This window comes from Puma concolor, chromosome B1 (genome assembly GCF_028749965.1).
Source record: "Puma concolor isolate L17-30 chromosome B1, mPumCon1.1.hap2, whole genome shotgun sequence".
In the NCBI taxonomy this organism is placed as follows: domain Eukaryota; kingdom Metazoa; phylum Chordata; class Mammalia; order Carnivora; family Felidae; genus Puma; species Puma concolor.
Window position 1 is genome coordinate 188,699,359 of NC_141670.1, and position 24,614 is coordinate 188,723,972.

A 24,614-nucleotide genomic window follows, 5' to 3' on the forward strand; every position below is an offset into this window, starting at 1 on the left:
GTGGCAGGGGGTGGGAACTGAAATGAAGGCTGACTAATTTAAAAAGCCAATTCCTCTGTATTACTACAACTATTTCTCTCCCAAGAGAGCATATATAGTAAAAGAGCTCAATGTCAGGGGTCACCATACTTTGGGGAATTTTATTTCAATGATGTGCGGTTGATTATTCCAGACTACGCCCTCAGGATCTCATTTGGTTTCCAGGAGTCCCTAATCCTAGTTCCATGTTCTATTCATGTATATGCTCACGCTGCCAAAATGTAAGACCTGTCGCCGACGCTCGGTACAATTGGGTCCCCCTGCCACCAAGTCATCACCGGTGTGTTGAAAAGGTGTGTTCAGTTTCCTTTGCAGAGAAAGAACTGATGCCTCTTTGGGCTGAGACCAGACACACTGCTCAAATAACAGGGCCGTGGAACCCAATCAAAAAGACCAAGCTTTTGCCCCAGGGACTAGAATAGGCCGACCACGTTCCCACCATTCTCTGCCTGCATTGTAGCCTTGAAGTGGTTTGCATGACTGTGCAGCTTGACCAGAAGCCTCCTGGCTTTGCAAAACATTGTCTGTCATGCTTTGGCTTTTTCAAAAGAGGTCAAAGCTTTGAACTATTCCCCCAAAGATAGACTTTGCCTTTGGAGCCTTGAGAAATAAAATACACACCTGTGTCGAAAAGTGTGAAAGTATCACATTTAAGGGTAGAGCCGTTATAAATGTTGGTGCTGTTAAATTCTGAAAATCAGGACTTGGAAGGGAATGCCTCCTCTGCTGATTGCACTGTAACTGGTGCAGCTATAATAGGCTCCAGACACTACTAGAATAGCAGATATCTGTGTGTGACTACAGAGGAATATATAAGAAAGAAAAAGACAGATGGTGTACTTAGGTGCACTTAAGTCTGATTGCATGAGTTGATAATGAATGTTTAAATATGGCACTCCCATAAAATCAGATACCTGTAGACAATACTGGAATAACTACAGACTTGCTAGGGGAAAAAAATGAAGTCGTGGATTCTAATTTTTGTTTTTGTCATTATTATGATTGCCTATTTACTTGTATGGGAATTTTCATGACTTTCTCTGAGCCTAATCGTAAAACAAAAAACACAATCAGTAGCATCGAAAACAGATTCTTAGAAAATAAGAGGAAACTTAAAAGATGATTTCCGAGCCGTGGAAGCTCATGGCCAGACAGGTCAGGTGGCGAAGGTCAAACAACTCAGTGACAGATAGAGGATTAAAAGCCATGTCCTCTATGTTGCTGCCCATTCATTGTTCCCCCACCAAACACCACGTTTTCTTTCTGGGAAGATTATACTAGAACATTATAAACCACGCAAGAATCGTAAACAAACCACAACCAACATTGTTCAAAAGGGGATAGTCTTTTACCCCATGAACTACTTTGGTTTTCATACTTTATTGGCTCCAAACCAGATTAAGTAGGATTGTTGAAAACCTTAATAAAAGTTGGATTTTATAGTTTGCAAACATGCACTCAATTTTCCTAAGGGGTTCCGATTTGAACACTATTCCTGCATATGCTGTCCAAACATCTCTTCAGTTAGCTTATCAGAATTACAAAGACAAGAAGGCCAAGATTTGGTTTAGGACTGACACCAAAAGATGACTCTGGCACCAAGAGGTCCTAGAGAAGGGTGCCCGGGGATGACGAGGGCATGGAGGCAGCTGATCTGGATCTGCAATGCATGCTCCACGCAGAAAGTAGACATCAATCAGAAGCTGTAAATAAATTGGACCTGGCACCTTAAGTGCCTTAAATGTTTGAAGTTAAACCTTAAATCGCATCCTTATTCTTAAAGGAAGCAGGTGAGCCTCCCATCAAAGAGACTGGTGGCATAATCAAGATGAGTAATGCTGCGGAATTCTGAAAGGACTTCACGATCTGAGTAGGAAAGACAGTCCCCGGTGCTGGGAGCACTAAAAGTCCACATGTCACTTATCATGAATGGGAATCTGGGTGCTGAAAGATGCACATACTTTAAAATCAGACAGTGCTGACATGTATTAGAAACTCTTTGCATGGTGGTGGAAATGCTTTCCAACCACACTCTCAAAACCGGTCCACACTGGGCTGTTGAAAATTTTGAAAACGGTTCAACAAAAAGCGAGAAAAAGGACAGCTGCACATACAACATAAAATTACTTTATAATTCTTAATTTACACACTATATAGTTGTATACACAGAACTATAAAATTACTTATAATTTCCACATGAATAGCGACATTCAGTAAACAAATATTATACAAATGTCAGCTCTCTAGCCTCTAAAGGTTTTCTGTTTTCAACTCATCAAAATGGCAAGATGACCATTAATTACAATTTGTGAGGTCGAGGTGAATACTATAATACTTGTGCACATTCAGAGTAGACTGCAGGCGGGGAAGAGATACCATCAGCAACATAAACATTTTGAAAAACTCTGGCAATCAGAACGCACGTGGAATCAGATTGACATAGACGTTAGAACAGAGAAGTCCTAACTCTGAAGGTAAAAGCAGTTCTTGCCAATGTGGACCAGGAAAAAGTTCAGCTCAGGATTAAGGTGCAGAGAGAGTAGTCAGTGGGGCAATCATGTCAGTGGGTCGCGTGAAGGCTTGACTGTGGAGGAGTTGGTCCAACTGTGTTCCTCCGACAATATAATACAATGGTGGCCCCTTGCAGCATATGACTCACCTAAAAATAAGAGGTGCTCCTGATGAGGGTTTCTAGCTGTGTGTCAGGCAGAGTGGTGAAGCCAATCAGAGTATGTTATGATTTCAGATATCATAATGGATGATGATGATGATAATAATGATAATAAGAACAGAAAGAAGAAACGTAGTTGCACCCAATGCTGAAAGTGTGAAAGGCATTGACACAGTTCTTAAGCAGAGTGAAGACACTCTTTCTGGCAGTTAGTGGGGTGGGAGCAGATCAATCGACTAACTAAAAGGGAAGTCAGCTTGCTCGCAAATCTGGCCCATTCAGTATAGCAGCCAGCCAGGCCTGAGAAGAAATGAGGGAAACCACAAACTCACTTTATTTTTTTGTTTTTTAACGTTTTTATTTATTTTTGGGACAGAGAGAGACAGAGCATGAACGGGGGAGGGGCAGAGAGAGAGGGAGACACAGGATCGGAAACAGGCTCCAGGCTCCGAGCCATCAGCCCAGAGCCTGACGCGGGGCTCGAACTCCCGGACTGCGAGATCGTGACCTGGCTGAAGTCGGACGCTTAACCGACTGTGCCACCCAGGCGCCCCTCACAAACTCACTTTAAATGAGAAAGTACAGGGGCACCTGGGTGACGCAGTCGGTTAAGCGTCTGACTTCAGCCAGGTCACGATCTCGCAGTCCGGGAGTTCGAGCCCCGCGTCAGGCTCTGGGCTGATGGCTCGGAGCCTGGAGCCTGTTTCCGATCCTGTGTCTCCCTCTCTCTCTGCCCCTCCCCCGTTCATGCTCTGTCTCTCTCTGTCCCAAAAATAAATAAAAACGTTAAAAAACAAAAAAATAAATACATAAATAAATGAGAAAGTACACATCTGCTACAGAGAAAAAAATACATTAGAAATATATAATTTTAAAAGTGAGTTGAAAAGAATGATTTTTCTAGAAAATACAGATGACCGAATTGATTTTAAGAAAAGGAAAATAATCTTCATAGACTGAGAATTATTTAAAAAAATTGAAAAGCGTCAAGAGCTCATTCTAACTCCCCACCAAAGGCAATAAGGCAAGACAGATTTACAGGTGAGAATCATCAATATGTTATGAGCAAATAAACCCTTTATCTATGTAAAAAACAATCTCAGATCTTAAGATAAAATGCAGAGCTTTTCAACTCCTTCTATAAAGCTAAGATAATCCTTATACCAACATTGGAAAAGATAGATTTTTTTAAAAAGGTAAAAGAAAACTACTGTCTAATCACACTATGAATATATAGACAGAAATTGCAAATTAAAATTTAGCAACCTGGATTCAATAACTTATTAAAAGACTATTTCATGATTCAGAATGATATGACCAAAATTATTTAAATAAAGGATATGTCCATTATATGTTAAGTTACAACCAGTCATTCCTTGTGAGCTGTATAAATATTATATTATTTTCTACATTTGCCATGAGGTAAAGAAGTTTGAGATACCCTAGTTTAACCCCAAATGCTTATTACATAGTCATATGTAGAGCCCAATTTCATTTATGTTAAAAAATGTATATTTGGCGTGTGTGTGTGTGTGTGTGTGTGTGTGTGTGTGTGTTTAAAAATAGATAAGAAAATATCTGGAAAGATAAACACGGGTATAATAACAATGGTTACTCAGGGAGAATCTTTCTATTTTTGCTAAATGTTAGGTCTCCTGCACAGTCATTATCACATAGAAGTTTCCTCTTTGTTAAACAAATAAATTAAATAAATTAAGTTGAAGTGAACTACAACTTTTACTTTTTCTTGTATTTATATTGTTTGAATATGTTTTTAAAATTTTTAAATGTTTTTATTCATTTTTGAGAGACAGAGAAAGACAGAGCGCAAGTGGGGGAAGGGCAGAGAGAGAGGGAGACACAGAATCCGAAGCAGGCTCCAGACTCCAAGCTGTCAACACAGAGCCTGATGTGGGTCTTGAACCCACGAGCTGTGAGATCGTGACCTGAGCCAAAGTCGGACACTTAAATGACTGAGCCACCCAGGAGCCCGTATTGTTTGAATATTTGTAAATATTTAATTGTGTTAAAGTGACATATTGCCACTATAAATGTACATACACATACACACATACGTGCAAATGTAGAGCTATTATTTCCCAATGGTCATTCATTAACAAATATTTGTTGAGAAAGCATTATGTGTTAGGCATTGTTGTAGATGCTCAGGATCACTCAGTGAACAAAACCAACAAAATAGATTTCAAATATATCTATTTATTTATTATGGATAATTATGATTATTTAATCATTTATTAATCAATCAAACTGATCACTTAATCTATTTCACACACTTTGTTAAGGAAAATGTATTGTATCTTATAAAAACAGAAGTTCTCCTATTTATATTTTTCTGTATGTATATAAGGGAAATTCACAAAAATCAGCTAGGAAAGTGAGTATTCATTGTTCTTCATAACTGAGCAGAATTCACTGGCATGAATTCAGACTTTTTGTTAAAAAACAACATAAGTCAATTCTAAAAAAGGGCGATACACTTTTTAGTATTTATATAAACAAGAAAAGTGCAAAACTTTCTAACAAAGGGGAAATATATCGAGGAACACTAAGTTTGAAATCAGATTGACCTGATTGCAAATGCTGTACTGTATGTGAGCATACTTCTGGAGTAGAGGATTTAATGCACTGAAAAGGGTACAGGAAGCTGTGCCAACATGCCACTATGAGGGCTCTTAGAAGCTTGGAGAATGTTATGATGCACATTAAATAAAGTAAAAGTAACTATAACTTTCAGGGCGTATCATGGGAGAAGAGCTCAAGAAACTTTAAGAAGTGGGCATGTTAGAGCAGAGGTGAGCCTGAAAAACCCACTGGGTGATTATCTGCCATGGTACAGCCTGGAAACGCTTTGTTTAACAAATTGGTAGAGGGTCTACTGTTGAAAAAATATCAGCATCACTGAGAACCTCAGTGCTGGTTTTCCTCTGAGGACTAGTCTTGATATTGGAAGATATTACTACACAATTGGCTTCTTGTAGTATTGACAATGATAGGGTGTCAAATAAAAGAAGCCAGATGGCAGTGCTTAATTCTCAGAAGCCAAGGGGGTGTAATTATCATAATGAACAGCAGGGTTGGTGTGGCAGCCAGGAGGACCTGACCTATAGAGAGCTATGAATATTGTAAATCGGACAATAGCCAAAAGCATACTCCATGATCTTTACTAAAAAAAGAAATGAAGACTGGATGATGAGGAGATTGAGAGTAGCCACCCAATAAAAGTCATGAATTTCTTGTTCAACTTCACCTTTGGAATCTAGCGACTAAAGAAGAGGCCAGATTTTCAGGAGAAAACAATCTAGAAAAGTATGGCAAGTATAAAGTTTCTCCAATACCTCTCCAAGGGGCCTTCACCCACTTACAAGAGGGGGTGGGGGATAGCTAAATATTTCAAGAATAGAGGACCCAAGTTAACATTCAAACCTGGTTTTACAACTTCCCTGGTGAAGTTGAAGCATAAGGCAGCCAAAGAATAAATGGTGTTTTGGCCCAGGGATAGCTCACCCTGGCCCCTGAATGTTTAATTGGAATAGACATACTCAATTATTACGTTCCATATTGGCTCCTTTGCTTGGAGAATAAAAGCTATTTTTACTGATGATGGCCAAGTAAACGTTCTGAAACTGAACCTTTCTTTCACTCTCTTGACAAAATAGCTACTGAAAAAAAAAAAAATTAGAAAAATGGCACAGATTGGTGCCACCCAAAACCTAGAGAACACAGAGTAGTGGATATTATCATCTCTCCATTTATTTTACCATCTCTCCATTAATTTACCTTATGAAAGTCAGATGAATTCTGTAACATAATAGTAGGATGCTACCAATTTAACTGAGCAACAGTACCGGATGTGTTATATTTACTAGAACAGATTAAAATAGTCTCAAGTCCATGGTATTCAGCCATCGATCTGGTGAATGATTTTTATCTTTTTTTCCCTCATCCCCATCAAAAGGGTGGATCAAAAATAGTTTACATTCACATGCAGGAGATAACGGTATACATTTATAGTCTTTCCCCAGAGCTACATGAAAACCCTCTTGTGTTCTGTCAAAATATAGACTGAAGAAAAGTGGACTGTCTCAACACACCTTAGAATATCACACTTGTCCATTCGATAATGACATCATGACATCACGCTAACCGGGATGAATGAATGAGAAGTTCGCGCGTAGTAGAGGCCCTTGGAGAGATAGGAGATACTATGAGGAAGAATCAGGGGACCAATATATCAATGAACATTTTAGGATTCCACTGGTCTGGGACATGGTGCAACATGACTTCCAAACTAAAAGACAGTTGATTCTATTTCTTATCTGTGAGAAAGGAGGCATAGTCTCATAGGTATCTTTAGGTTCTGGAGACAGGCAATACCGCCCTTGCTGACATCGCTCGAATGCGTATCCTGGATGACCCAATAGGCAGACATATTTGAGTGGGGCCTAGAGCCGAAAAGGGCTCTGTAAACAGTTCAGGCTCCATGCAAGGGGTCCTGCCGCTCGGATCATATGATCTGGCTGACTCTATAGCATAAAAGGTATTAGTGCTGGTAAAAGACACTGTGTGGAGTTTATAGTAAGATTTGGGGATGAGAATTTGGCCCATGCCACCCAGTAAAACATCTAGAGAAATCAAAGTTGCTACCCCAAATAGAGAAAAATTTAGAATGGATAGCATAGGAAAGAAATTAGGATGCACTTCAGCAAGAAATAACTGATGATGTACTTCAGGGTCACTTAAAAAAACAACAACAACATTATTTTGAGTACGTTAGAAACTTTCAGAATTTTAGTTTACTTACTTGGAAAATTGTATTAATTTTGAAACACAGTAGTAGTAGAAAGAGCACAATTTAGAGTTCTAAAGTCTATAAATTCTATAAACAGAATCCTGCATCCGTGAGGATTCAAGTCAACTACTGTACTGTGCTGTGTATCACCACTGTATATCACAAACTATCACATTGTTTCATTGAAGCCTCTGTAAATACTGGGCACAGATATGATGATCCCAAACGAGCAAATGTGGAATCTAGTTTCAGGGGCGCCTGGGGGGCTCAGTCCATTTAGCATCCTAAGTCTGCTCAGGTCCTGATCTTGCGGTTCATGAATTCAAGTCCCATGTCGGGCTCTGTGCTGACAGCTCAGAGCCTGGAGCCTGCTTCGGATTCTGTGTCTCCCTCTCCCTCTACCCCTCCCCAACTCACTCTCTGTCTCTCTCTTTTTCAAAAAAAAATTGAATAAACATGAAAAAAAATTAAAATTTCAGGAAGTTAAGTAACTAGACAAAGTCACAGAGTTGATACCGTTTGAATGGCCGGTTCTTCTGTTCATACAGTTCAACTTCCTTTCCTGCTGAGAATCCATTCTTGATGATTAGAGAAGAAATCCTAGCCATCAATTCTCCATGCATATGTTTGACTTTGTATATTTCAAGCTCTACTGAATGCTTTCAAAACCACAGAAAATGAGTGCTTTATATTCATCTCTTTATTAAACAGTACACACAGGCTCTGCTTCCTGATTGTTTGGTTCTTGGTAATTATGTCAGAGGGGGTTACTCTCAACAATAATGATAGTAGCAACAACAGTAATAATAAAACTAAAAGTGTTGAATGCATTTTGTGCGCAAGCCCCTGTTCTAAGGAATTTTCATGTATAATTCATTTATTCAAAATAGTTATCAGAAGTAGGTATAAATATCATACCTATTTAATATTTGGAAAAATTGAAAATAGAGTTTCAAAAACCTTATTTGAATCCATACATTTAGAAAGTGGTAGAAATGGGTTTTGAACTACTATCCAGCTGCTTTGACCATACTCACAAACACATGCTACACAGCAGAAATGACTGCCAGACAGGTACAACCTCACTCTACAGATCCCCAAATAAACTCTGAGTTCTCTTTAAGTGTTTGTATTAAGGTGGTTTGTATGAAGGAAGACAAGGATTTTGAGTGTTGTACATGGTGATTGCGAAAAGGCTTTCTATTTGACAATAAAACTAGAGTTTACTTTGTCTGCTCTTCAAATGGTACTGCTAACTTAGACAGATGGGGTCAGCATTATGTAGACAAAAGGTCAAGAAATCTGTGCCTTATTCCTAGTTTTGCCGTCAATGGTTATGGAACAATAAGCAAGTCATTTAATCTTATGTGAGCAAATTTTCTCCTGTGTAAGCAGCTGTCAATATTACTACCTCTAAGGACTGTTTTAAGGATTAAATGGGCGGATGTTTGTAAAGCACCTATACAGTATCCCCACCCCTTACAAGAAACAAGCAAAAAGCAAGCAAATAAAAAACATGAGTGATTTCTATGGTTGTTGGAGTAACTGACCCTATGTCCACTGGGCGATAAAAAGCTAACTTTAAATAATCAGGCATCTGGGCACCTGGGTGGCTCAGTCGGTTAAGTGTCTGACTCTTGGCTTTGGCTCAAGTCATGATCTCACAGTTTGTGAGATTGAGCCCCTGGTCGGGCTCTGTGCTAACAGCACAGATCTTGCTTGGGATTTTCTCTCTCCCTTTCCCTCTACCACTCCCCAGCTTACATGCTCTTTCTCTCTCACAGAAAATAAACATTAAAAAAGACAAAAAGGAAAACAAATAGACATTTATTGAGATTTTGGTCCTTAATGACATTTTGAACATCTCTGGGGCAGTTGTAGTAGTCAAAAATATGCCTAAGGATTTAGATGTGGAAAGGGATTACGACTGTCTGCTTTTTATAGTCTTGTAGGGTTTCCCAGAATACCTCTTTTCCTTTCAAGTCCATGGTGAACTAAACACCAGACTTTTTTTTTTTTCCATTCATTTCTTCTTCTAATATTAGCACCATGATTTTTCTTTGGAGAAACACCAATCAGCTCCTCTTAGCACATGCAATTTTTAGCAGGGAGGGCTAACTTTGCTCTTAGCTCTAAGGGTGGCAATTTGAGTGGGGCATTAGAGGTGACCCATGTCTGACCAGTGAGAGAATCACATGTCTTTGCCCATGAGGATTGGTCCAGAGATGGACATATGTACTAAGCCAGGCCATTCTGAGCCAATGAGACTCATTCTGGACTTCTTTTCAAACTACTGAGCACGAAACCCACTTTTTCTACTGAGGTTGCTGACCGAAAAGGATATTAATATAGGCTTGGAGCTTCCGGCAGCTATCTTGCTGTCATGAGTGAAGACTGACAGTAGAACCAATACAGAGGAAAGCATAATGAAGAGATGGCCAAAGATTGAGTCCTAAGGATACCACTGATTTCCTGTGGAGCCATCTGTCTCTGAAGCCAGAATATGGCCAAAATTTTCAGTTACCAGGGCCAACAAATTATCATTTTTTCTCTAAACTAGTAACATTGGTACTATATCACTCGCCACTAAACAATACAAAGATAGTTATTCTCTTGAATTCCAAGGGTTGAATCTGCCAAATGCATTTAAAATGCTCAGCACCGTTGGCAGCAAATATTCCAAGCTTTTAAGACTGCTCAGCTATACTCTCCATGCCTGTCTCAGCTGAGCGCTTGCTCTCAAGAGCTAACCAGTGAGCAGCTTTGCCCAACTTCTGGTCTCGCCTCTCTGTCTTTTCCTTAAGGATCTGAATACAGCATTCGAGCTCTTTATAACAGAATGGCAAGATTGTTTTGCATAAACACACATGGCTTCCTCCAACTCATTCCCAAATGAGTCCTCTCCATCAGTGCATGGAGATGCCCATGGCATATGGCTCCAACTACACTATTACATTCATTCCCTACAGAGAATCTCTGGGTCAGCTCCGGGAGACAGTAATTACTCCTTGCATGGAAGTGGCTGTTTATCACTCAGGGGCTTTTGTAATTGATGTTTCTTACACCAGTGTTTCTTTCTTTTTAGAGATGCCTCAGAGAGCTACAGACTAACTTCTTTAGGTAACGTTTGCTTTTTTGTTGTTTATTTAGTTTTTTTAAGCAAATATCATCTTATGATGAATTTGGTCATTATTACAAAGACCCTGAATTCATATCGGACTCATTGCCTTGATCATGATAGATAACCTCTTGAAAAGAGCCACTGAGTATTTTGAAAAGGAACCATATTTAATTATTCACAATTATAACATTATCTCCTGAAATTGCAAGTAGCTCTTTAACATGAATATCAAACGATTCATATTATAGGCAAAGAACTTCCTTTCTTTGGCTTTGAGTACTCACTTTTTCATTTTTTTAGCCAAAATGCCATGTTGCCTCAAAATATTAACACAAGGAAATATCATTTGTTCCACTGCTTTAGAATACTGCATTTAACATTCCACAGACTTGAGGCTCATAATAACCGTGCAAGCTGAAATTACCAGGGCAGCTTCTTAGTTGGCCTAATGTGAGTATAGAAGAGGAAGTTTTAAGCATGTGCCCATCTGATAGAGGACCTTATTTGAAGAACATTATAGCTAAATTGGAGAGAGCATAGGGCAACAGAAATGATAAATGGAATGGAAGGGATTACTGAACATATGAGAAGAGATTAAGAAAAATGGGGTTGTTTAGTCTTAAAAGAAGATGAGTCTGAGGTGAATTGATTGAGGAATTTCAGCTAGCTAAGGGCCACAATGCAATTAAGTTTGATCCATGGAAGGTGTACCTTTAAGCAGAAATGTATGAAAGGCGAATTAAAGGGCTCTTATTTTACAGAAAGTGTGGTGATAAGCAAAGAAAGGACTTGTAAGTACTAAGCTAAAATAAAATTGTTTTATCATACTTAAGAAAATATTTGTACTGGCTAATTGAAGACTCACATAAGCAAAAAAGAAAGACAATGGGAATAAGCATAAAAAGACACGGAATTTTTTTTTAGAAGCAGAAACACTTCTATTTATTACTTTCTATTCATATTATAATGGAGTTAAGATATGTGGGTTGAATTCTTATTTATTCACATGTCATCTAACTGACTCTGTGCCTTGGTTTCCTCATTTATTAGAGAGGCAGCAAAGTTAATATTTACAGTTTTATTAGATATTAAATAACTAAATAAAAGTTGTAACTCTACTAATTAAGGTACGAAATATTTATTATATATGTGAATGTTATATTTACCAAGCCTTTCGGTAAATGTGACCAAATACAGCTTTGAGAAACAAATACATGTTGTAGAAAGCACTTTGTAAAGAATTTAAATAATTTACTACTCCTCTCTATCCAGTTCCAAAACATGAGATAGCAACCAAAAGTACATAAGATAAGATAATTCAAAGTAGGTGTGATGGGGACAAAAAGTCAGGAAAATAAAATATATTGAGGAAAAAGGTTAATTCATGCAAACTTAATATGGATAGACTTCAAACTTTTCTCTAAACTTTCTCTAACCAAATGAAGAAAACAAAACCAAGCCCTGACAGTTATACAACATAGTAAATTTGGAAGAAAAACAGGCCAACCAATATGGCAAATAAAAATTATTCTTGACATTATGGTCAAATAACTATGCTTTCTGTGTGCTGGTCTAGAGAGAGTACCACTGTCATAACGAACAAGTTCCTTGACAATATGCCTAACAATGTACACGCAATACTTTTCATGAGACTACTTTAATGCTCATCAATGTAAATATTTGGCATAAAATCAAAACACAATTCAATAAATGCAGTTCTAATGACTATCGTTTAAACTGGTCAAAATATCCAATTACTTTTTGAACTCATAAATAATACACTATTCATTCATTTAATCAGTCATTCTACCAATTCACATTAAGTGTCTACTATGTTCCAAAATTTCATTAAGTCTTTAATACATAAAGAAATAAAGTATAATCCTAGTCCCTTAGTCACTTTTACTTCCAAATTTAATGGGATATCTGGTATTGGACTCGATTTCTTGCCAGACCAACTACAAAATCAGAACAAAATACACAGGAAAAAAGTTATTTGAAGATAATAGAGAACAATCAAGGCAATCAGGATTTGAAAGGCAAGATTGTAGGGAGATATTTCTATGAGTCTGAAAAGCTAATCAGAATTAAGCAGTTTTGTAGTGCTTGGGAGACAAAAATGCAATTCAGGGCTATAAAGGAAGAGAAGCCTAGGTAAACACTCCAAGTTTTCTTGAAAGCCTGGAAGAGCTATACCCTGGGAACAAAGGTAAATGCTAATAAACTGTCCTGGGTGAAGTTGACATGATCATATTCAAGCTACTATCCAGAAGAAAAATAAATTGTTCATCATCAAAACCTTTAAAATTGTTCATATGCAATATTTAGCATTCAATTAAATAAATGCTATAAAACAGTCAAATGACCAAAAACAGAAAAAGAAACACAGACCATAGAAAAGAGACTTTGGTTAAAACAGTTATTAGAGCTACTCAACAGAAACTTCAAGGTAACTAAGATTAATGTGTGAAAAACAAAAAGATAAAAAATATTGAAATTGAAATATATGAGAAAAAATCAAATGGAAATTTTGTACTAAATAGGAAATTAGCAGATATTAAGAGATTAATAGATTTTTTTAATGGAAAATTAAACACAATAGAAGATAAGATTAGAGAATGGGAAAATAGAACAGTAGGAAATATCCAGTTTCAGGCACAGAGGAAAAAAAATACAAAATACAAAAAAAAAAGCATAACAAACTCCTAAAATACAATAAAGATGTTTCACATACTTGTATCTTGAGACCCAGACCGGGAAAAGGAAGAGAGAGAATGGGGAAAAAATATTTTTGAGTAGATATTGACATCTTGCAAAACAAACACGATAAATTAAGCCACAGATTTGAAGAACTTCGGGAAACCATAACAGGGTAATTATAAAGAAACCTATATTTAGGCATATAATAGTGCAAGTATTAAAAACAAAAACAAAACATAAGGACAAATATAAAACTTATAAGCCAAAGAACAAAAGACACATTATTTTTAAAGGAAGAGGTATAGAGATTAAATATAGTTTAATTCTAAAGAGAAATGATAGGGGTGCCTGGGTGGCTCAGTCAGTGACTTCAGCTCAGGTCATGATTTCCTGGTTCTTCGGTTCAGGCCCTGCATTGGGCTCTCTGCTGACAGCTTGGAGCCTGGAGCCTGCTTTTGATTCTCTGTGTGTGTGTGTCTCTCTCTCTGCCCCTCCCCCACTCAAGTTCTGTCTCTCAAAAACAAATAAATGATAAAAATTTTTTTTTAAAAAAATAAAGAGAAATGATGAAGCCAGAAGATAACGGAGTGACTTTTAAATGGCTAAAAGAAAATAATTGCCAAAAATGCCACCAAAAAATGCCTCAAATAAAGTAAATGCATTTTAAACTGTATTAATATTCTATTGTGGCCAGAACAAATTGCTACATATTTGGTGGCATAAAGAATATAAATTTATAATCATCTTACAGTTGTATAGATTGGGAGTCTAACACCAGTCTCAGTGGACTAAAATGAAAACGTTGGCAGGGCCAAAATTTTTTCTGAAGACGCTAGAAGAGAATCCAATCCCTTGCCTTTTTAGGATTCTAGAGGCTGCCTACATTTCTTGGCTCTGAGCCCTCTTACTCCATCTTCAAAACCAGCAACAGTGGGCCAAGTATTTCTCACATCGCCATCACTTTGGTTCCCTGAAGTTGGGAAAAGTTCTCCACTTCTTTTTTTTTTTTTTTTTTTTTTTAGTTTATTTATTCATTTGAAGAGAGGGGCAAAGGGAGAGGGAGAGAAAATCCCAAGCAGGCTCCACACTGTCAGCACAGAGTCTGACACAGGGCAGGAACTCACGAAACCATAAAATCATGACCTGAGCCGAAACCAAGTCAGATGCTTAACCAATCAAGCCACATAGGCACCCTCCATTTCTAAAGATGCATATGATTAGATTGGTCCCTCTGGATAATCTAGGATAATCTTCCCAGTTTAAGGTATATAACTTTAGTCACATTTGCAAAGTCCCTTTCGTCATGAAACATAACATATTGTAACATATTCACAGGTTCTGAGGAGTGGGGTGTGAACACATTTGAGAGCCATTGTTCTGTTTACCACACAAAGAAAAACTTTAAAAATCTGTTGCCAGGAGACCTTCACTAAAATAAACACTAAAGGAATTTCTTTAGGAAGAAGGAAAATGATTCTAATAACCATGATAGTGCAGGAAGAGCAAAAAGTCATCAAAAAGGGTAAATGTATGGATAAGCTAACTGTTGAAAATCATAATATCTTGTGAAGCCTAGGTGGCTCAGTCAGTGAAGCATCCAATGGCTTGTATCATGATCTCAAGGTTTGTGAGTTTGAGCCTCATGCCCGGCTCTGTGCCGACAGCTTGGGACCTGGAGCCTGCCTCGGATTCTGTGTCTCCGTCTCTCTCTGCCCCTCCTGTGCTTGCACTCCATCTCTCTTTTTCTCTCAAAAATAAATAATAAACCTTAAAAAAGTAAATAAAATGATAATATCTCGAGGAATTGAAATACATATAGAGCCCAGTGATGTGTTGGAGGCACCTAACACTGGCATGTAAGAACTTAGTGATAAATTTTTAATAATTTTGAAAGTTGGCTGGGTAAACCCATTATTTTAACAATTATTAAAATTTAAGTTATACAACATTACAAACAGAAATTATGAATAATCAAACAGAAATGAATAATCAAACTCAACACCTCCTAATTATTTTACATTTTATCTATGCTGCTAAGATTATTTATGTCTATTATATATGCATGATGAAAATAATATATATAATGGTGCACAAATGTGCATCTTTTTGCAACATACATTCCATGATGCCAGTTTATTACTTTGAGCTTGCTTTCATGAGAGTATTCATACCATGAAAATTGGCAAATACTACAAATCAGGGTTTGATTTCTTGTTTTTGTTGATTGTCTGGAAAGCAACCAAGCAATATTAATTATGCAGATTAACTATTATCCAATTTAGTAAAGAAGTTGCTTATGTCAATATGTCAAGCACTGACATTTTTCTTCATTATCTTCACTTCATCATGCATGTTAATATAACAAGATATAAGCCCATTGATACTTATATATACTTATATACCCAAGTACACTTACTCATCAAATTCAACCATACTCTGAGTAAGGATATGAGTTTTAAACAATCTAGTGTAAGCATTCTGTGACAATCAGTTGACTATGCAAAATTTATAATAGAAAGAAATGTGTATTTTATTTTATTTTTTTTAAAATGTTTATTGATTTATTTTAAGAGACAGAGAGACAGACAGTGTGAGCAGGGGAGGGTCAGAGGAGAGAGAGAGAGAGAGAGAGAGTGTGTGAGTGAGAGAGAGAATCCCAAGCAGGCTCTGTACTGTCAGTGTGGAGCCCAATGTGGGGCTTGATTCCATGAACTGTGAAATAATGACCGGGGCTGAAATCAAGACTTGGTTGCTTAACCAACTGAGCCACCCAGGTGACCCATGTATATTTATTTATTTTGTTAGTCTATCTATCTATCTATCTATCTATCTATCTATCTATCTGAGGGGAGAAGGGGGGGCAAAGAGGGAGTGAGAGAGAGAATCCCAAGCAGGCCCACAAACTGTGAGATCATGACTTGAGCTGAAATCAAGAGTCAGACACCTAACTGACTGAGCCGCCCAGGTGCTCCAGTGTATATTTTATTTTTATTTGCAGACTTAGCGCTATAATTTTTTACCAGTAAGAAGTACAATAAACTCATATATGCACATATGCATACATTTTCTTCAAATGGCTGCTAACCGTTTACTGGAATATACTGAAGTAGGCTCAAAAGGTGAAATTAAGGTGCTATTACTTACAATCTTTGAGAGGCAGTAAAATTTATTAATCTAAAGTAAAAAATGTAAATTTTAATTTCTAGGGTGGCAACTTAAAGAATAATAAATAACAACTTAATAAAACGGGAGAAGAAAACCAGATAGATACTACTATCCAGAAAGAATAAGATCGTTCATCTATTTCTATATAATGAAATTACTGATATATTTGGAATTAAAAGGATTATCTCATTATTTGCTTTCTCTAACTCAGTTCATCTGATTTTATCCTTTATTCAACATTTTTTATTTTCTCTGTGTGTCTGGTTAGATTCTTAACAAAATTGTTAACATTTCTATATGTAGATTTGTAGCCTGACTTTTCACTACGTTATATGGCATGCCATTAAATATTCTTTGAAACATCATTTTTAATGGCTACATAAAAATCTCATTATATGTACTATTATTTATCCTCTTTCTTATTGGTTGATATTTTCTTTTTTATGAGCTATTATGGGTAATGCTATGAGGAACATCCTTTTCCACACATTTCTTTGGCAATCCTCTGATTATTCCCATAGGATAGATTTTTAGGAATGGGATAAAAAGGTATGAATTGTTTTAAGCACTTCATACATATTGCTAATTGACTTTCAGAAAGGTTGTGCTAATTTATACTCGCTGTAGTAGTTAAAGGATGTTCCTTTCTCACTACGATTTCTTCAACATTGAATATCATTACTGAAAAATATCTTTGTCAATTTTTAAAATTAAAAATATAGGTCTCATTGTCATTTGATTAGAATTTCTTAGATTACGATTCAAACTAAATAGTTTTGTGAGTTTATTAGCCATTTATATATCTTCTGCGAATTGTACATTCATGTGACTTGACTAAATTTTTCAAATACCTTTTTCCTTTTTAAGAATGTTCCCATATTTTCATGATGAGAACTTGATCTGTAGAACTGCATATGCCAATGTTAATCAGTTCATTAAATATTTACTAAGAATTCCTAACTTTTAGATTTGTGAGAAACACAAAAAAATATAACACCCTAAGAAGCTGATAAGGTTAGTGGGGAGCTGTTGATTCATCTGATAACCTAACCCAGTTCATCATAGAATGTATGACTAAGAGTGAAATGCATCGTATGGGCAATGAAATCGTACAGCCCAAGAAATGTTAGTAATTGGCAAGCCTTTTTGATGGAGTTGGTGTTTGCTTTGAGCCTTGAAGGAAGAATAGTGTGTACATTGAAGGGAACAAGCTGAAAACAAATGAAATGAAGACAGAATATATGTGTGTGGGTGAGTAGAAACAGTGGGATGTGGTGTGATGTTTTTAGCAGATGGGTTCATGCCAACATTAACTGAGATAATTGGTGGCATTAGACATGTGACTTGATTTAGCATCTAGTAGCTTGTGCTCCCTTTCCAATCAAAATTTACTCTAAGATCCTCTACTGGGGTGAAAGACAACGATAATAAAAAAGACAACGATGAGCACAAGAGAAGAAGACAGTGTGCCCACCAGAGGGGGTGCCATCTGCAAGTTATTTTAGTGTCAGCACTAAATATGGAAGATTGAGGGAGGCTCCCTGAAATAGACACCACACACAATAAAACACTCTAGAAATGTATAAATCAAGAAAGTGATTGGATATATATCTTCCCACTATAGAAAGAGAGGATTTTTACCAACTTCTCTTGGGATCATGGGTGTTTTTTTTAGATTGCCTGAGCAATTTAACCATTACCCACACCCAACAATTCCTATTCTCTTTAAGGCAGACAGCAAAATAATTATAAGCATTCAGATTATAAAGGGAATAATTTTCAAGAGAAAATCATTTGGGGGCTTCCTCTTAATTGATCCTGAACTTTCCCTCCTGCTGTAAAAAACAAGGGAACTGGTCAAAATGGGAGAAGCCTTGGGAAACAGGCAGTGTAAGACAGAGGGAGGAAACAAATGATGTGAACTCTGTAATTGTCTGAGCTCTCCCCATGAAAGTGCTTTTCTACACTGTAGTGCAGTGAAGGGTACTTACCACCCAACTAGCAGCACACTGTAGTCTCATTGAGTGGAGAAGAAAACATCAGAGGGCTTGTTAAAATGCTAAGTCAAAGTTTATCACTTCTCCTTCCCAGACACCCACTAGGCTTCCCACCTTATGAAAAAAAAGATCTGTTGGGCACTCAGTATTTCAATCTCTACCATTACCTCTTCCTAGTTCCTTTCCCCTGGGTCACTCATCTCAAAGCACCTGAACTTCTAAATCTCTGAGTTTTTGCTCAAATGAGCCAGGCTCTTTTCCTTACTTTTCTTTTTCCTTTTCCCGAAATTCCCTTCCTAAGACCCTCTACTTCCTTTCCACCAGGATTTTTTTTCTTAACTTCATTCCAGTCCTCTGTTCAATTCTTACCTGTGCAGATAGACTCTCTGTGGGCATGATTTATAACATACCTTTCCTCTAACTCACCGTTTTCTGCCATGCTTCTTACCTCATACTATCTTTCTCTTCATAACATTTATCACCTCAGAACATATTATTCCTTTGTTTACTTTTTGAGTATCTCTTTTTAGGCACATTTAAGCTTCATGAGTTCAGAAATTTGTCTATTTTCCTCAAGGCCTGGTGCACGGTAGGGGCTCAAAAAAACATGTATTGAATGAAGGAATGATTGAAGAGAATTCCAGGTAAGGGCAGCAGTAAATGTAGGCTTTCTAGAGGGCTAAAGAGAAAGGGTTTTATTTAGATGGAAATGAAATGCCCAGAAATACCAGCATGCACAATGGTGTGGAGTGAGGCACAAGGAAACAAGCTCAGTTCAGTCTGGCTGCAGCATGGGGATCTGAAGGGCAGCATGAGAAGACAAGCCAAATCAAGTGGAGGAGATCATTGAATACTAACTGAGGTTGTATGTTTGCTTGATTTTTTTTAACATTCCTGGAAAGCTACAAGATTAACTGGCTCTGAGGGCCTTTAAGAGAGGAGCAATTTGTTTAAGGTAGTATTTCCAGAGGACAACTGGGCATCAGGGAGAAGGAAGCTACCTGAAAGCAAGGTACTCTGAGAGTTGTGTGGATGGGACATGGTGAGCACTGGCTCCCAGTCACAATAATATTGAGCTTTGGTGATGAAAAGGAAAATCACTAAAATAGGACACTTTTTATCTTGGCTATTGCTTGCCAAGCATCCTCTGTGAATTATCAAAGGGCTACATAAAAAGAAGTTTGAGATATATTATTACCCTTGCAGGACACCTATTATCGTGAACGATTGATTTCTTCTCTCCAACCCTCGGGGACATTGTGAGTTCAGTGCAGGCACCTGATAGAAACTTCTGCAAAATTGCTCCAAATCCTTTTGGCTGAGTCTTTCAAAAGAGAACAATGTAAGCTAGTGTTTTTAGAATTAGCAGCCCTTAACATGCAGATTATCTCTTATTTCCAGCTTCAATTGATCGCTTTCATTAATTAGTGTTTGCTTTTTTTTTTAATTTTTCTAAGAGGTAGGCCCCAGTTTACAGATGGAGAAAGTGAGGTCCAGAAAAATTAAGATATTTCGTTGAAGCTTGAAATATGGGATTGGCAGAACCTGGGACATGGCAGTTTTTTATTTTCTTAATCTAGAAAGTCATGTTGGCTGAGTTTTTCTATTAGCCTAGAAACGCCTATGCATGCATTTGTACTAGAATACAAGAGGGACATCAACATTTGGTGACATCTAGTTATCAATAATCAGAATTTATATCATTTAGGACAATGACAGGCTGATAAATATAACCATTAATAATAAAAGTCAACTATTTGATGCTTTTAACTTTCTAGACTTCCACATCAATGTCTTTCTTGTGATATTTGCTATATCCTTATAAGTTCAGAAAAGATAATCCTTTTTCCTGCTTTATAAGCAGGCTAAAAAGACACCATTTTGTCTGACTACTTCTTAAATGTTTAGAAGGCCATGCACAAAACCTCCTTCATTCATTCAAAAAGACATCTATTTTTTACTTATTTACTTAGGAAATATTTGTATTACCTCTGTGTCAAACATCTGATAGGCTCTACATATACTTTGATGAATACAATAGGCAATCTCAGGCCTTGTAGAGCTCACATTTCGTTAGAGAAGACAGGTAATAAACAAGTAAACAAATACATATTTGCACCTTGAATGAGGTGATAGGAGGAATTAGATATAATATTTTTTAAAGGTCAGCAAAGGCCCTTCTTAGTTAATCAAGTCAGGGAAGGCCTCTCTGAGAAGATCATATTTAAAGTTTAGACAAACATGGAGAAGAAAACAACCTTGCAAAGCACAGGTGAAGGTATTTCTAGGCAGAGGTGGTTATGTATGAACATCCTGGAGACAGAAACAATTAACATGTCTCTGGAATAGAAGACTGTTAGCACAGGGGAGGCTGCAGGAGTGAGGAGGGGCCATGTCATTCAGATTTAGGTTGTGATGAAGAGTTGACTTCATTCTCAGTAGCATAGGAAACCACTGGAGGTTTTAGGCAGGAGAGTGACCAGAACCATGGGTTAAGCAAGAGCATGTTGGCTGTAGTATTGAGGATAGATTGAGGGGTAGGGGGTTAGAAAGGAAAAGAGTGAAAGCACAGAGACACTAAGAGGGAAGTGGTCTAGGTCAAGAGTGATGGTGGTGCTGAGAGTAGAGATGAGCCAGAGTCAAAATGTATTTTTGGAAGTAGAACCAATAAGATTTTAGGTCAATTTGATATTGGACAGGGAAACAGAGGCAATCATGGATGACTTCCAGTCTCTGGAATCAGCCAATGATAGATGGCAGAGCCCTTTATGGCAATGAAAGTGGTGAAATCTAGGATATAGGAGGGAACAAGTGTTCAGGTTTGAGTAGACAATTTTGGGGGTTCTTGGAAGACATCCAAATAGAGAAATCGAGTATACAGTTGGTATCCAGGTCTAGGGCTAGGAGGGGATGCTACTCTTATTAATAATTGAGAGTCATCTGTGTAAAGATAGAATTCAGTGTCATCTACTGACAGAGTATAAGAATGAAAAAACAGGGTTGAAAATAAGTCCTGGAAAAATTTCAGAAGTAGCAAGTGAGTACAAGAGGAAAATCCTGCTAGGAAAAATCATAAGAAAGAGGCAGAAGGCAACCAGGCGCATGTGTTTTCATGGAAGTTGGGAGAAGAGTATTTCATTTACTAATCCTTCTTACCCCTCTGGCCCTCCATTCAAAATTCAGCTCTTGGTGTGGGTATCATCTTTTCTTGAATATCTTTCTCCATAATCCCCTTTGACTACCATGCACCATGCAATTGGCTTCTGATTGGGTTACAAGAGCAACTATTAATGTTTGCCATTTATTAAACACTTAAAATGTACTAACATTTTACATACATTTTACCTGCATGTATTACCTCTTATGCCATAATCATGTGCTCATTAAATAAAATTGATTATTCTTTCTTCCCCTCTACTTTAGTTGCAGTAGAAAATAAGATCTACCTTGGGGCACTGTTCAGAAAAGAGAAATAAAGAGTCATGCTTGGTACAGTATCTCCTTTGTAGAATTTACAAACTAAATTCTTCTTTATATTCCTTACACTCATCCTTGAGCCAAATTATACTCTATTTGAACTTTCTATTCCATTTTGAGACACCATGAACAAATTCCACTCATGTAAAAGGAATTCCTCTTCTTTATGAGAGAATGAAAATTTTGAATTACCGTTAGATCAATTTATAAAGGAGCATTTTAATAGAGCAGTATCTTAAGTAACAAACATGTGGCATTATCCCGCTACACCTAGGCTTCTATCAGTGTTGCATTTACATTTTAAATGTACATCTTCAAATCAATGTCATTTTCATCTTATTGTTTGATTCCAGAAAAAATAATTTTCCTAAGGTAAAAGTTTAAATAACCCACGGGCATGGAAAAGCAGAAGTCCACAGGAGAATTTTGAAGTTAAAAGATTTTTAAAATCACATCTGAAACATTTTGCCATGTAACAAACATACATACATAAATGTGGGAAGGATTAAACTCATGAACACAGGAAGAAGACAGCTTCCGGGAGAGGCCATAGTGACTGACACAGTCATAACTGAGCAGCAAGAGTGACAGGGCTGTTCCGTGGTTACACCATCAGAGGAGGCTGTTTTCAGCAGAAGAAATGCTTGGCTTGGCACCTGCCTTGAGCTCATTGAATCTCACTTGGATATTCTTTGTACTAAAAGAGAAAACTGACAAAGTTAACCAAAAGTTTTAACAGTTTCTTAGCCATTTTTGTTAGAGATGGGCCATTTAATTCAGCCATTTTGGTGGAAGCTGGGGATGGTTTGAGAGTCTTGATGGGGTAAGGTTTGGGCTTAGACAAAGTCCTGGGTTGTATCACGGGCATGGAGTGGAGCTCAGGTGTGGGGCGAGGTTATCTGTTGTGCATACCCCTTAGTAATCATAACTATGATAAAGCATAAAGTTTAATAATTGTAGCTTACAGAGTATCCTTGAGATGTATTTATTTGTGCATCCCTAAAATAATTTAGTGAAAGTATGCACATTCTTGTACACTTTTCAGCTGGCAGCTGAAATTTTTGTTGTATATTTAAATATGTTAAAAGGTGTCATTTCCTATATAGCAGAAACATTAACATTTTAAAATAAATTTGTTAAATAATACTTTAATTTTTTCCAAAAAATGTAAATACCATAATGATAAATACCTATGACCATTCATTTAAAATACATGAACAGCTTTAAATAAAACATCTTTTTTGCTCTTCAAGCTAGTATTTTTTATTCAACTCTCTCCAAAATTTTTATCCTAATTTCATGTATTTTATGCTTAAAAGGGCCTTATTAATCTCCTTATCATATATCTCTACAATAAATGATGTATATAAATTAAGCTTTAACTTTGAAAATGTTTCCTGTAACCATAAGACTATTAAGTGTTAAAATTATCTTCCATATTAATTTATTGTAATTGCCGTAAGTACACCATTGATCAAAACAACATATTATATTTCAAATTTTATTAATAATTACTAAGTATAAAAGTAATATTTTATTGGAAATTCATCTCAATGAGATAAATGTCTTTTTATTCTTTCATTAGCTCATATATCTGTGGGTGGATATCGCTTATTGCTAAGATCACATAGGTACTGTATGATTCTGTTCCTATTTTTGGGTTTTATAGATGTGAGAGCTGAGAAGTCATATTCACATAAATAAGTGGATGGGAATGGAAGGAGCAATGTCACTCAATTCTTTGATCTTCTTCAGAGATATATGCCAGAATTCACATAGTCATCTAGGATCATAAATTATTTTTAATCTATTAGCTGACAACTTCATTAGGTCCTCTTCAATTTTGCTGAAAGTAAAGGACCGGAAACCACCTGACTTTCAGAAAAGATTTGTCCCCTAGTTATTAGAGTCATTCAGTTTTTCAGCTTTTCCACCAGCGTATGTGTCTTTGTTTGGTGTCATAGAGGTTTATACATCCCAGGGCTTTTCACCAGGGGTAAACTCTGGGATTAGTGAGAGCTATGCCTTTCTCTCCTAAAGTAGAAGAAAAGGTTTATGTTAGAGGAGAGGGAAATAAAAAAAATCTGCATGATGCCATTAACATTCCCAAGGAGACTGATTTTAGGAAAGAGTACATAAGGAACTTGGGAACTCAGAAACTCTTGGAAAGTCTTCATTTACCACTGGTGGTACATGAAACAGAAAGCCCACACTGATGCCATTAGTATATAGCCCCTCACCATTAGCCTCGCGTCGTAACAGTCTGATTAGGTCATCTTTCACTGATTACTATGCACTTTACATGTTCATATATCTGATGGGTATTAGTTAATTAGGAGATATAAATACATGCAGCACATTGTAAGTGTACATAGTAATAAGTATCTATATTGGGTAGACATAAAGTAGTAACTATGCCAAAATAGACTAGCATGCTAAAATGTGTTAGTAGGGAGAGATTGTATTAGACAGTAGAAAATAGGGTAAAGAAAATCTATAAGAGCGAAAACGGATACGTTTGATACAGTTCTACATCTGGGTATCTACTTTAATAAAAATATGCTAAATAAGAATAATTTATCTTTGCAAAACAAATATTTATTTAGAGTATTATTTACAATGGTGAGAAACTGA